The sequence below is a fragment of the Sinocyclocheilus anshuiensis genome, unplaced genomic scaffold (assembly GCF_001515605.1).
Source record: "Sinocyclocheilus anshuiensis isolate Anshui unplaced genomic scaffold, SAMN03320099.WGS_v1.1 scaffold1404, whole genome shotgun sequence".
In the NCBI taxonomy this organism is placed as follows: domain Eukaryota; kingdom Metazoa; phylum Chordata; class Actinopteri; order Cypriniformes; family Cyprinidae; genus Sinocyclocheilus; species Sinocyclocheilus anshuiensis.
In genome coordinates this window covers 256,463-270,081 of record NW_015546095.1, presented here as the reverse complement: position 1 = coordinate 270,081, position 13,619 = coordinate 256,463, and the positions used below count along the sequence as shown (strand labels likewise).

At 36.7% G+C, this 13,619-nt stretch overlaps 1 long non-coding RNA gene across 1 annotated transcript; it reads left to right on the top strand.

The window, feature by feature from the left end:
* Positions 1-1,300: 1,300 nt before the first annotated feature.
* On the top strand, positions 1,301-9,153 carry LOC107700219 (uncharacterized). The gene is made up of 3 exons (XR_001635530.1): positions 1,301-1,360; positions 1,789-1,851; positions 8,031-9,153. It is a non-coding gene; the product is annotated as an uncharacterized LOC107700219 (long non-coding RNA).
* Positions 9,154-13,619: the final 4,466 nt, after the last annotated feature.

Genomic DNA, 13,619 nt, shown 5'->3' with positions numbered 1-13,619 from the left:
TTCTCCATGACTGTATGATCCTTTAAAAAAAATGTATGTGCACCTTGAATGACTCATTGTTTAAAACCTGGAAGATTCATTTTTTTATTTTTTTGATATTGTGCCGTGTTCACATGGTAATGTAAATATGCCACATAGCAGCTTAGGTTGTTACACTTTTCTTGCCTGTTTTCTGGTTTTGGTAGCACACTCCACTGTAATATGTGGTTCCCTGGGCATTTATGGAGTGCCACGTGCTAATGTGATTAGTGTTGCATGTGTGTCTCCATACTGATGCGTGTGTTTTTTATTGGGGTTTTAAGATGTGTTTGGCACCTTGGAGTCCAGTTCAGTGCCTTCCAATTATTCATTTGGCATATGCTTTTATGTTGAGTGGCTTAAGTTTTATCAGTATGGTTTCCCTGGCAATCAAGGCATTGAGGAACTACAGTAACTGTTAGGTTAGACTGGTACCATGGTTTATTGATTTATCTGATGGTAACATTATGCTACTTTTATTATATACAAATCTCAGGTACCCCATCGTTAGTTACTTATCCCAAAAAAATGTGGTATTATCATAGTAGATGTACAAAAATAGTGTAACCCTGATTTTTGTGTCATGGAAAGAAATACCTGCATTTTTTATTATCATATACATCAAAATCAGGAAACAACTAACTCATTTTTTTAATAAGAAGATGGAGTCGGCATGTTGTTTCTGTCAACTGTCTATATCAGGGGTTGGGAACTTTTTGGTCATAAAGCGCCATTTAAATTTTTCTGCTTAATCACTGTGTAGTGTTTAGAGTTTGACCATTCCAGCAAACTTTAATTTTTCCAAGAAATAAATTATATTTATTTTATTTATATTTTCATGTCTCTCCATACATAAAACTATTAATAACCTTATAAGACTATATGGAAGCTGTGTATTTTTGTTTTAAAATAATGTATTGATTTTTATGTTGTGTGATGTCACTTCCTCTGATTGAATTGCCCAATCGCGTCCCGCTCTCGTCAGAAGAACAGGGGCAAGTTCAAGCTCAAACCGGTGTGCACCGTTTTGCTACGGTTTCCGGTTTGAACGACATGTTTCCTGGAAACGGTGTGCAACGGGGTTTGAGATGCGTTTTCTCTTGTTTGGTGGGTGTGTCAAACATGTCAGCCCAATCAGCAGCAACATGTATATAAACCACAAGGTATTAAAGAGACAGCTCGCACAATGTAGTTCACATCAAAATAAATTCTCAAGAAATAGTTGCAACTCTTGCGTCATCAGAACAGGGTGTTCAACGCATCATCGTTTCCGTTTAAAAAACGTTTTGCACCGTTTTTGTCGGGGCTGAACGCAGCCCAGCTTTGGACTTAAGCGAGACAGGTACGTCGCAAATGTGTTCCGTGACATGGTATTAAAATATATCAGATTGAGTTAAAATTTTGGTTGATATCAGTGGGAGACATGTTTTGATGCTGGACTGAGTCAAATAGTGTGATCGTTTGGCGTTATTTTTCAGTATATTGTGAGTTTCTTGTTAATGAGCTGTTAATCATTTGGTTCAAGTTACCGCCCGCACCATTTTTAATGGCGGGGTATTTTTATGCTAATTTTGGTTCTTAAATAAAATTAAAAAGGTGGATTATGTTCTTAAAACATCATGCAGTTAAATTTGTCAAACGTATATTGTCATTTTATGTCTTAAATTGTATATTTGTAGCCATGTATTATCTTTGAGTCGTTAATCGGCTGCAGTTACAGTGTTAATGGGGACAGGGGTTCACTTTTCTCTCTTCTCGCAACTCTCACAGACCAAAGAACTGAGAGTGTGTTTGCCTGGTGTTAATCCCTGTCCTGTCTTTAATAAACTGCAGGTATGTAATTGCAACAAAATAATTACCACTATACGATCATATTTCATTGTAATGTTAGATTGAAAAATTTTCTATATTTTCAAAGTATGAAAACTATATGTGTGTGTAGAAATGTATATATATATTGAACATTCTATTATATTGAGGATATATTTACATTATTGAATTTGTGTCTACAGTTGTGTTATATGTGATGTCTGATACATATGTTGAAAGAAAGCAAGTGAAACAAGACACTGTCTGTATGTTGAAAGAGTTTATTGTTAAATATGGTCAGAACAGCTTTGGACTTGAGCGAGACAGACCAAAGAACTGAGTGTGTGTTTGCCTGGTGTTAATCCCTGTCGAGCAGAGGCCGGGGGATAAAGTGAGGAACGGCGGGAGGGTTAGAGTGAGCAGATGCGCGGGCTTGAGGACGGCGCGGCCGGAGATTTCGACGAAGGAGCATCCACCGAAGCCAGTGGTGTCGTGGGGTTCTTTGTGGCGAGAGACGAAGTCTGTGCCAGTGATTAATTTGTAAGGTTTTAATGAGACTTTGAATAACAAATTTACAGTGTGACTACTGAACGCCACTGTCTGCACGCCACCGTCATTCTGATTCATGTGTGGGATGTTGAGAACTCTATATGACTTGAAAATCTCCGGCATTTAAAATGGTATATTATTATTATTTATTTTTTTTTTTTAAGTGCAGTAAATGCAGAATAAACTGTAAGCTGTCATGCTCTCAATCGTACAATGTAACTGAAGCGAAAGTGACTTAACTAATGCGATGGCACAGAGCTGCATTGATCTGTGAATGGTTTCTGGAGCTATGTGCATCTGTTTACTACCACAGGTTAATTCAACAACTATAAATACACTAGTATAGCTCCTAATGTAATAAAACAGGCTGTGTGTGTGCATGTACATCAGAATGCAGGTTTGAGGGTCTTTAAATGAAACGCATACACCTCTTTCACTATTGCTATTGTAATTTTAGGGTTGTAGAGCCTTAGGCAAGATAACGAAAATAGGCCCCACTAGTGTAAAAATTGTCATAGCAATTTAAACATATGACAAGTCTGTCTATGATCGTGGGAATCATTGCATTTATAAAACAAATACTAATACTAAAGCAATAAATATTATATATAGCAGTCAGAACAGACTTTTTTTTCAGCTCTATAAAGATACCATTTGGATTCCATTTCTACTACAATTTCACTTTAATCTCTCTATCATTCTTTCATTTCAATTCCAAAATCTGAACTGTAACTAGAAAAGTTTTCAGATAAACTTTTTCTTTATTTGCCAGAAATGATAAAGAACACTTAAGTTTGCTGTGCCTGTTTGTGGATCTGCACAATTTGTCCAAAAAAAAAACAATTTGTTGTTTTTATATATCAATATGACTACTAATAATTCTAATTATAGTTAACTAAATAAATAATTAAACAACCTAATAATTATTGATAATATAGTTTACAGAAAACTGCAGCATGACCTGTTAACATGAGGAGGTTTATAATTATAAACAGGAGGTTTATAATTGTTTAGAAAGGTCTAAAGATTTATTTCTTAATTTTTGTCAGGAAATGTTATGCATCCACTGAGAGAGACAGAGAGAAAACTCCTCTACACTGGAGAAAAACTTAGAAGTATTATTTTTCCTATTTTTACCCAAAATAAGGTGTAGTGAGTAGCTGTAGCTGTTTCATTCATACTGGTAGCCGGAGGGCGCCCTCGTGCAGTAAAACCATAAGTGAAAAAAATCATAAAATGAAATACTCACAAAAATCACGTTGGAGGAAATCCCTAATATGGACAAAGGCATATGCTATCGCTGAAGTAGCTGAATAAAACGCAGATAGGACGTTTTAACTGATGAAGAATGAAGACAATAAAAACACGATTGTGACTAAATGGTGTATCTTTGTTCTTCAAGCCATAACGGGTATTTTTTTATATGCATAATGTATATAATGCAATGCTATTCGACGCAGCCTTTATCACATTCTGTGATATGAAACCACGTCAGATCACAAAAGGAAGTTATTTCAAACACTAGACTGATGTTATGAAATTAATTTAGAGCAAAAACGTCATTTAAATATTTTTTAAACGCACTGTACATCTGGTGCGTCATCTGTATGTGTGTTGAGGTAAGGGGCGCTGCAGATCGATAAGTGTTTGACATCAAAGTACTGCAATAGGATAGGAAAGCATGCAGAGCTGTCCATTAGTATATACTGTAGCTCTCGCGGTACTTCAATATCAAACACCGATCTGTCTGAACGGTGCCGCTTCAAGTCAAACACACCTGACAGCCTCGCGGCTGCGGGGCCCTCCCCTTAAGGCGGGGCCCTAGGACAACTATAACGATAACGATACAGAGGAACGATATCGTTGTGATCACTTTCAAAACGATTTTTCTCCAGCTGATGAACGATAAAAAATTGACAGCCAATCAGAATCCATCCTGCTGTAACAAGCTCAAGAATTTAAAGCGGCAGACGTGCGTGTGCTTAGAATAAACAGACGATATCGTTCGCTGGTGTGGACGCTAATATTGTTATCTTTATAGTTATCGTTCTTGGTGTGAACGGGGCTTAAGCCTAGTGGCAGGGCTCAGCCCCGGACGGCCCTGGCCCAATTTAACCCCTGGTTGTTCCCAACATGTAAAAAGCTGTTGTCAGTGCCGGCCCGTAGGGTTGTGGGGCCCTAGGCAAGATAACGAAAATAGGCCCCACTAGTGTAAAAATTGTCATAGCAATTTAAACATATGACAAGTCTGTCTATGATCGTGGGAATCATTGCATTTATAAAACAAATACTAATACTAAAGCAATAAATATTATATATAGCAGTCAGAACAGACTTTTTTTTCAGCTCTATAAAGATACCATTTGGATTCCATTTCTACTACAATTTCACTTTAATCTCTCTATCATTCTTTCATTTCAATTCCAAAATCTGAACTGTAACTAGAAAAGTTTTCAGATAAACTTTTTCTTTATTTGCCAGAAATGATAAAGAACACTTAAGTTTGCTGTGCCTGTTTGTGGATCTGCACAATTTGTCCAAAAAAAAAACAATTTGTTGTTTTTATATATCAATATGACTACTAATAATTCTAATTATAGTTAACTAAATAAATAATTAAACAACCTAATAATTATTGATAATATAGTTTACAGAAAACTGCAGCATGACCTGTTAACATGAGGAGGTTTATAATTATAAACAGGAGGTTTATAATTGTTTAGAAAGGTCTAAAGATTTATTTCTTAATTTTTGTCAGGAAATGTTATGCATCCACTGAGAGAGACAGAGAGAAAACTCCTCTACACTGGAGAAAAACTTAGAAGTATTATTTTTCCTATTTTTACCCAAAATAAGGTGTAGTGAGTAGCTGTAGCTGTTTCATTCATACTGGTAGCCGGAGGGCGCCCTCGTGCAGTAAAACCATAAGTGAAAAAAATCATAAAATGAAATACTCACAAAAATCACGTTGGAGGAAATCCCTAATATGGACAAAGGCATATGCTATCGCTGAAGTAGCTGAATAAAACGCAGATAGGACGTTTTAACTGATGAAGAATGAAGACAATAAAAACACGATTGTGACTAAATGGTGTATCTTTGTTCTTCAAGCCATAACGGGTATTTTTTTATATGCATAATGTATATAATGCAATGCTATTCGACGCAGCCTTTATCACATTCTGTGATATGAAACCACGTCAGATCACAAAAGGAAGTTATTTCAAACACTAGACTGATGTTATGAAATTAATTTAGAGCAAAAACGTCATTTAAATATTTTTTAAACGCACTGTACATCTGGTGCGTCATCTGTATGTGTGTTGAGGTAAGGGGCGCTGCAGATCGATAAGTGTTTGACATCAAAGTACTGCAATAGGATAGGAAAGCACGCAGAACTGTGCATTAGTATATAGCTCTCGCGGTACTTCGATGTCAAACACCGATTTGTCTGCACCGCCCCGCTTCAAGTCGAACACACCTTGAAATTTAATTGACAACCTCGCGGCCGCAGGACTCTCCCCTTAAGGCGGGGCCCTAGGCGACCACCTGTACCGCTTGTTGGACGGGCCAGCACTGCTGACTGCGTCGTCACAAAAGTTTACCATTTGCACGTGTTTTTAAGTCTTACATATGTAAATATTATTCAAGTGATTTTAAACCATTCAAGCACTTGTTTTTCTCTTTTGCATTCTCTTTTGCATCGTATTACATTTTAACTGACAAATACACACATAGTTGTCAAAACACCCGTCTTGGCAAGTGTCCTCATGCACACAGTGGGTTATGTCTTACAGCGTAAATAGTTGAGGGAAAATTGGATGTGTGTCATTATATTAAATCCATTTATTAGGTCTTAAAGTCACAAAGGCCGAAAAAAACTACTTTTGACTGTCATATTAATCAAACAAGTTTGTAGCTTTAATCTATCTTTAATTTATACAGTGAAGACTATGCAGTGTTATTATACATTTAATTACTTTAAAGAGGTCATATGATGCGATTTAAATGTTTAATTTCTCTTTGGAGTGTTACAAGCTCTTGGTGCATAAAGAAGATCTGTAAAGTTGCAAAGACTAAAGTCTCAAATCCAAAGAGATATTCTTTATAAAAGTTAAGAGTCAACCACGCCTACCTAAAACGGCTCGTTCTAACACGCCCCCACATATCTACCTCACTATGTGGGAAGATTTGCATAACGCCGCCCAAATGTTCACGCAAAGAAAGAAGGCGTAACTTTTATTCTCGCTGTAGTGTTGTTGCCGCTGCCGCCATGTTGTGAAGGCACTGTGTGTTTTGTTGTGAAAGCGAAACTACTTTGTTTGGCCTTCCAAAAGAGGACGATATGCGCTTCGTCATGCCTGGAGCTGATGAAATACATCAACTTCGCACTGTGGATCGCCGGATCGGCTTTCACCGTGGACGAAGCGGAGTCCAGCCCGGGGTCGTCACATGTGGTTGCCGCAAGCCCGCCCGCTGCCGCTCACTCTAGCCACCCACCACCACTCACTCTAGGCCGCCAGCCGCTGCTCACTCTAGCTGCTGGCCTCTGCTCACTCTAGCCTGCCGTGTGTGACGCTGTGTTTCGTTGTGAAAGCGAAACTACTTTGTTTGGCCTTCCAAAAATGGACACGACTAGAAATCAGTGATTAAGTTGTATTTACAACACTGTTCCAGAACAGTGCAACCCAAATATTCCAATCACAACGCACTGGATAGCTGGCCAATCAGAGCACACCTCGCTTTTCAGACCGATGAGCTTTGTAAAAATCAACGCGTTTCAGAAAGGCAGTACATAGAGGAGAAACAATAATGTACAGTATGTGGAAAATAATGTGGTTTTTTTTACCTTAAACCGCATAAACACATTTCATTACACCAAATACACAAAATAATGTTCTTTTTAGCAACATCATATGACCCCTTTAATCAATTTCTGTAGCATTTCTTAGACCTACCTAAAAAACTTACTATAAAAAAGCACTATATATTTTATCTTTGTTCAGTTGCTTTTACTTGGTTTATTAGTTTTAATTTTATTACTTTATTCACTTTGTTTTATGTTTGAACTTTATAGTTACGCTAGCATTTTTGCTGTGATATTGAAATTGGAATTGAGAATTGTGAAATTTCACTGGTATATAACATGTTGGTGTCATAAACTTATTTATTAGAACACAAAGATACATGGTTCATAAACATCGATAGATAAATAGATAGATAGTATCTATTAGAAGTAAAAATCTGGGAAAAAACTTTAACATTGAGCCCTGTATTGTTTTTTTTTGTTTTGTTTTTTTTTGTATTGCATTTTTTAATTAAGCTTAATTGAATAATTAACTTTTAATTTAATTTATTAAAAAAACAGCTATATGAATGCATATGTACGAGTTGCAGCACCTGTTGAGACTTTGATATGAAACTCGATAGAGGGCCTCTGGCCTGTTTTTGGCCTGATGACGTACATAAATATTTATCACAACACTGGTCTCCTCTATCACCAACTCTGATATATGACACTATTGCTTCGGTGGAAAGCTGATTGATTATGTGCGCTGCATTACTAATTTATAGTTCTAAACTGAAGGCTTTAGGCCAGGGTTTCCTTTCTTATTTCCAGCAGCTAAATAATTAATTTATTCTTTTTTGTGCAGCTCGTTGTTTCATTGCCATGTTGCTGTCACTCAGCTCAGCTCTACTGCAGATGAATTGGCTTATATATGACCCCATCCCGTGGCCTTTTAAAGGAGCACCCTCTCTGCGCTGATCGTGACTGCAAGCATTTGGGTTCCATTATGATCCTCTTTTTCCATCTGTTATTTTCAGACATACACCATCATCATGTAAATTTGACCTCTTCTTGATCCGCTACCTTTGCCAAGTCAACACAGCGAGCTACACATGAGAGCATTACTCTTGCCCATGCAGTCACATCCATTTCTCTCTGTTTCCTCACCGGGAATCCTCACAGCTGTTAGCTGGGCTACAGCCAAACACTGCTGCAGTTAGAGTTGCATTGAGTGCTGTGCTTGCATTTAGAAGTCACTGCTGTTCTTAAGCACGGCAATCTTTGTCATAGTAAGACCTTTAGTGTTGACTGTGTCAAATGAGCCACTGCAAACACCCCATGGCCTGACTTTTGCTGATGCAGAAAGAAAGTTTACATCATGTTAAACAACTTTAATCCTTTCCATTCAACGAGGATCATAGGAGGTCCAATGACATAGACAAGCATAAGCAGCTCTGAGTAATATAAGTAATTTCTTAAATATGAATGGGGATTGAACATCATAAATTACCAAAGCTTTGTAGCTTACTCTTAAAATGTGAAGACGAAGATCCACAGTGTCAGTTTCTTTCTTTAAATTCTTCACAAAACTGTGTGGTGCACTTAGATTTGGAAAATGAAACATTACAACTAACCTACTGACTTCATATTAGGCATTTACTGCAGTTTTCATTTGATTTAGCCACTCTTTAATGGATTTCATAGATTTTAATGTAGTTGCCAGATAATTTACACTTTGGCTGAGGCCACAAATGCCTCTGATATCATTATCACACTGATCAGAGCTGTCTGTTCTCCAGCATGTGGATGAAGCCTGTTGGGATCTGTGCCTGTTGGGAGCTGTAATGCTGAGAAATGTGCTTAATTTATTTGCACAGGTTGTTTGAGTATACATGTTTAGCATGCTTGCTCTCTCTTTTTTACAAAATATGTTGTTGGGCAGCATTTATCTTTTAATACATCGTTTGTGTCTCACTCTCCTAAACAAATGCAGCATTGTTTAAAATGTTTGGCCAATAAAAGCAAAACAAAAAACTGAAAAATTAAACAAACAGAAAACACAAGAAGTTTGGCGGTTTGTGAGTTGGTTGGCATTCACAGATTGTAATTAAAATTTAAAATGTGACTGTTGTTTTTCTGGGTTGTAGAGGAATGGACATACTGGAGTCTGGAGTCTGAACCCTGGTGTGCAGTACAAAATCACCATATGTCGTATGGAATAATAAGACTGAACCTGTGGGACATTCTCCTCTCAAGAGAACAGGCTTTCCCACATCTATCATTCACTGTTTTCAGACTTTCTGACCATTTACTTCCCCTGAATGCAGTTCATGGAGCTACAGGGTTTTTCCAGACCTACCATTTATTCATTAAATTCTCTGGCTAATATGAAATTTATGTCTAAATTCAGATTAGCTTCTCTCTCTTTTTTCCTCAGGATATTTTAAGCTGAGTTTGTAAAAATGAAAAACATACATTTAAAAGTTACCCATAGCATCCATAACTAAAGTTTAAATATTCTATTTCTGTTAATGTGATGATCATCTTTGGATTGCAGACTAAAATGGTTTATGCAAATTAGTCAAGCTGAGTATTCAAAATTTAAAAGGGAACAAGCTGGCTTTAACTAATTTTTAGTATATCTCAGCTGTTTAAAGAGCTTGTATTTCTGTATTATCAGCCCTTTAACTTTGAATAAAAATAAACTGCCTTTTTTCTTTAGATGATCACCATATATTAAGATACTACAAGTGCGGAGAATTTCGGTTTGAAATGGATGTCTCTGAGCCTACAGCATGTTGGTAAATGCTTTTTGTCATATCAAGTCATGAGAGGGGCTGGTACTGGCAAGGTGAGAGGATATATGGTGTACTGGGGGAAATAATAATCATTTAAGGTATTTCCATTTAAATTTGATCTAAGCAAATATGAAAATATATGAAAAGGATCAGGGCCAACATATAATGTACAATAGAACTGGAAGCAACCTATCTGGGAAAATGATACAATACATTGTTTGGGAATTAATGTGCTATAAACAGCATCATTAGGTTATCAGTCTTCTCTGAGCAACTATAAACTATAACACTTCTGTTGATGACAGATTTGTTGATTATAATGGAGGCATTTTAGTTTTGTCACGCCATTCTCTGTGTAGATGGGGTATCGAACTTGATTGTATAAGACAGCAGTGTTCTATTTGCAAAATAAATTAGTTTTGTGCACGGTGCCAGTGGAAATGGGTGCAATCCTGTTCGCACTGCCTTTAGCTGTAAACCATCAGTCTTGCAGTTTTATCTCAGATCTCTGGTTATTATGATTGATTGGGAGAGTTTGATCAAGAGGGCCATTGATCTCGCTGTCACCCAGAGCTGCTGCCAATAAATTTACTGCTGACTTTATGAAGGCATCCGTGCTGTAACTGTGCTGTATAGCCTATTAATTGCATTTAATCAGTCAGTAAATGGTAGTGTTTACTGCTCTATGGATTTACTGAGGGTTTAATGTGTTGTACACTGCTTTAGAGAGCTCTATAAATCTTGAAAGCTAATATATGTGGCATAGTGTGAACAAGTTAAATCACTTATGAATTTAAAGTGAAAGCTTTTATGATGATGCCATAGTTATGGAAATATTTGCTAGTTTTTATGTTCATGAAGTTAATAAAGTAGGAATAAATATTAGGGGGTTTAGATGCATTTGTAAAGAGAGTGAATTTTGTTTCAGAAGCCAGAGGAGGAGGTGAATATCAAAAGTTGCCATGTGGAGCTTCAGACAGGCACATAGATGAATGTTCTGTTCCACTGATAGCAAAGAGGATGGTCAGATGTCAGGATCAGTGAGATGAAGGTAATGTGCGGTGTCTGAAGGTTTGACAGAAGTGGCTCTATACATGTCTTTGAAATGATCTGAATCCTGACTCAGAAAGAGCTGATGGTGCAGAAATACAGAGTCAAATGACAGACCTCAAAAGGCTGTCACCTGAAATGGTCTTAAAGGCAATAGGTAGAATAATAAAACTCGCTATGCAGATTTTAGTTATTATTAGTGGCAAACGGATGCTATTTTGAAATGTTTAATAAAAAAAAAAACTACTTTCAACTCATGCTCAGGTAGTGCGTTGTACTTCAAGGAATAGTTCACCCAAAAATGAAAATTTGCTGAAAAGTTACTCACCCTCAGGCCATCTAAGATGTACGTAGATGAGTTTATAATGTTTACTGGAACAGATTTGAGGAAATTTAGCATTACATTGCTTGCTCACAAATAGATCCTTTGCAGTGACTGGGTGCCGTCAGAATGAGAGTTCAAACTGCTGATAAAAACATCACAATAATCATATATATATGTAGGCCGAAGGGGAAGACTTCAGTCTTCAGAACGGGAAGACTTCAGACTTCAATCTGACTGAAGAGCTGTTTTCCGTGCTGGCTGTTGGAAAGGAAGTACAGATGTTTAACAGACATTTTAGCTGCTATAAATCCATACCTGATTTTGTGACTGCAAATACTAAGGCAAATGGCACTATTAATATTGCTCATAAATTTTTCAAATCCCCTAACATTAAGAATTAAACTTAATGAGTAACTTACTATGCACTGTTTTCATCATTACTATTATTTTCTTTTTACTGTTTTTCTAATTACTATTCAAATAGTAATTAACAAGTTGGTTTGATGAATTTTAGTTGTGTCCCTAATGACATACTACACTCTTAAAAATAAAGGTGCTTCAAAAGGTTCTTCAAGCGATGCCATAGAAGAACCATTTTTGGTTCCACAAAGAACAATTCAGTCATAGGTTCTTTAAAGAACCATCGCTTTCTTAGCTTTTTATAATCTGAAGAACCTTCTTTCGCCACAAAGAACCTTTTGTGAAACAGAAAGGTTCTTCAGATGTTAAAGGTTCTTTATGGAACCATTTAGACAAAAAGGTTCTTCTATGGCTTCGTGAAGCACCTTTATTTTTAAGAGTGTACTATGCATTTAAATGTGGGAACTTTATACAGCTGCCATATTGACTGCTGAGATTCCTCCCATTACGATGACCCGTATACTGACACGACTGCTGCACTTCGCACATTTACTTTGCACAAGTGTCTGCTTATCAATACTGAAAGTTCCCCATCTTCTGAATCAGCCATGATTCATGTGAGAGGTTCAGTGGCTCAGTTGCATCTGAGGCTTTGAGTATCAAGGTTAATTAGCCCTCTGCAATGTCAAATCCCCATCAAAGGCAGATAGGGAATGTGGGTAATAAAAAGACCCGTTAAAATAGCTGTGGCTCATTAGACCATCCAGCTCTTGAAGATGAATTGGCGTCTAATTAAGGTCCAGTTATTCCTAAGCCTTCCCTATACCTGTCCATCATCAGCTAATAAACATGTAATAATCATGGCAAAAATAAAAACAGATACATTGCAGCTCAATTTGATTGCATGCACAATAAATACAGTAAAACATAGCTGGATGTTTATTTTTATTCTCTTTGTTAGCGCTGCAGACATGCTATAATTTTTGTTATGTTGCCTGTTGTGCTGCATTGTCTCACATATTCGGTTACAGGGACTGATCGAATGGTTTGCGGCTAATTACTCTTAAAATTACAGTCTTAAAAGTCTGAATTATAAATTATGCTGAATTGTAAAATAGATTTTTGAGGCCTTGTTAACTTACATGTCTTTATATAGTCAGCTAAAGCAGGAGTACAATTACTGTATTACTGTACTCGGAATTCTTATTTCTTAAATTTTTAAAATTCTCATCTTAAGTCTCCGATCTGCTTGTATCAATTCCCTGGGCAGAGCTTGTTATAGAGTCTTACACCATGGAGAAACGCACAGAAAGCTCAGTGCTTGCATGTAATAGAAGGTGGGAAGAAACAGTCAGCCAAGGTGAAAAAGAGCCATGATTTCCAAAACTATGAGAGGTGAGGAGAGGTATGTTATTACTTTTCTAAGCAATCAAACTTATGATTTCCATGAAACCATCCACAACACTGGCATTCTGTAGAAAATGTAAAAAAAAATGGAGTGGTTTATTACAGTTGATTACATTAGTGTATTACTGTTCAATGAGCTTGATACTGATTCGCTGGCAAAGTGCAGCATTGCAAAATTTAGTTTGTGTGAGATTTTGGCAAGATATGGTATTATTTTTTTATTCATTTATTTTTACTTTTTCAATGTTGAACAAATCACCTGTGCTATGTTTACAAATGCTGTTGTTCTTTCATTTAATGTGAAGTGTAAAATCCTGACTGGAAACGATTAAAATTCACATAAAATATTCTAATGTGAATAAAAACTTGTATGTGGATTGACTCAATATTTCGTTGATGGGAACGTATGTTTTCGCATAAATTCACATTTGTTGCAGTTATATCAGGTGTTTTAAGTTGCCCCTTACGTTTTGATCCCACAGCTGTTCATGACTCCTCTCCTGTCCATTTCTAA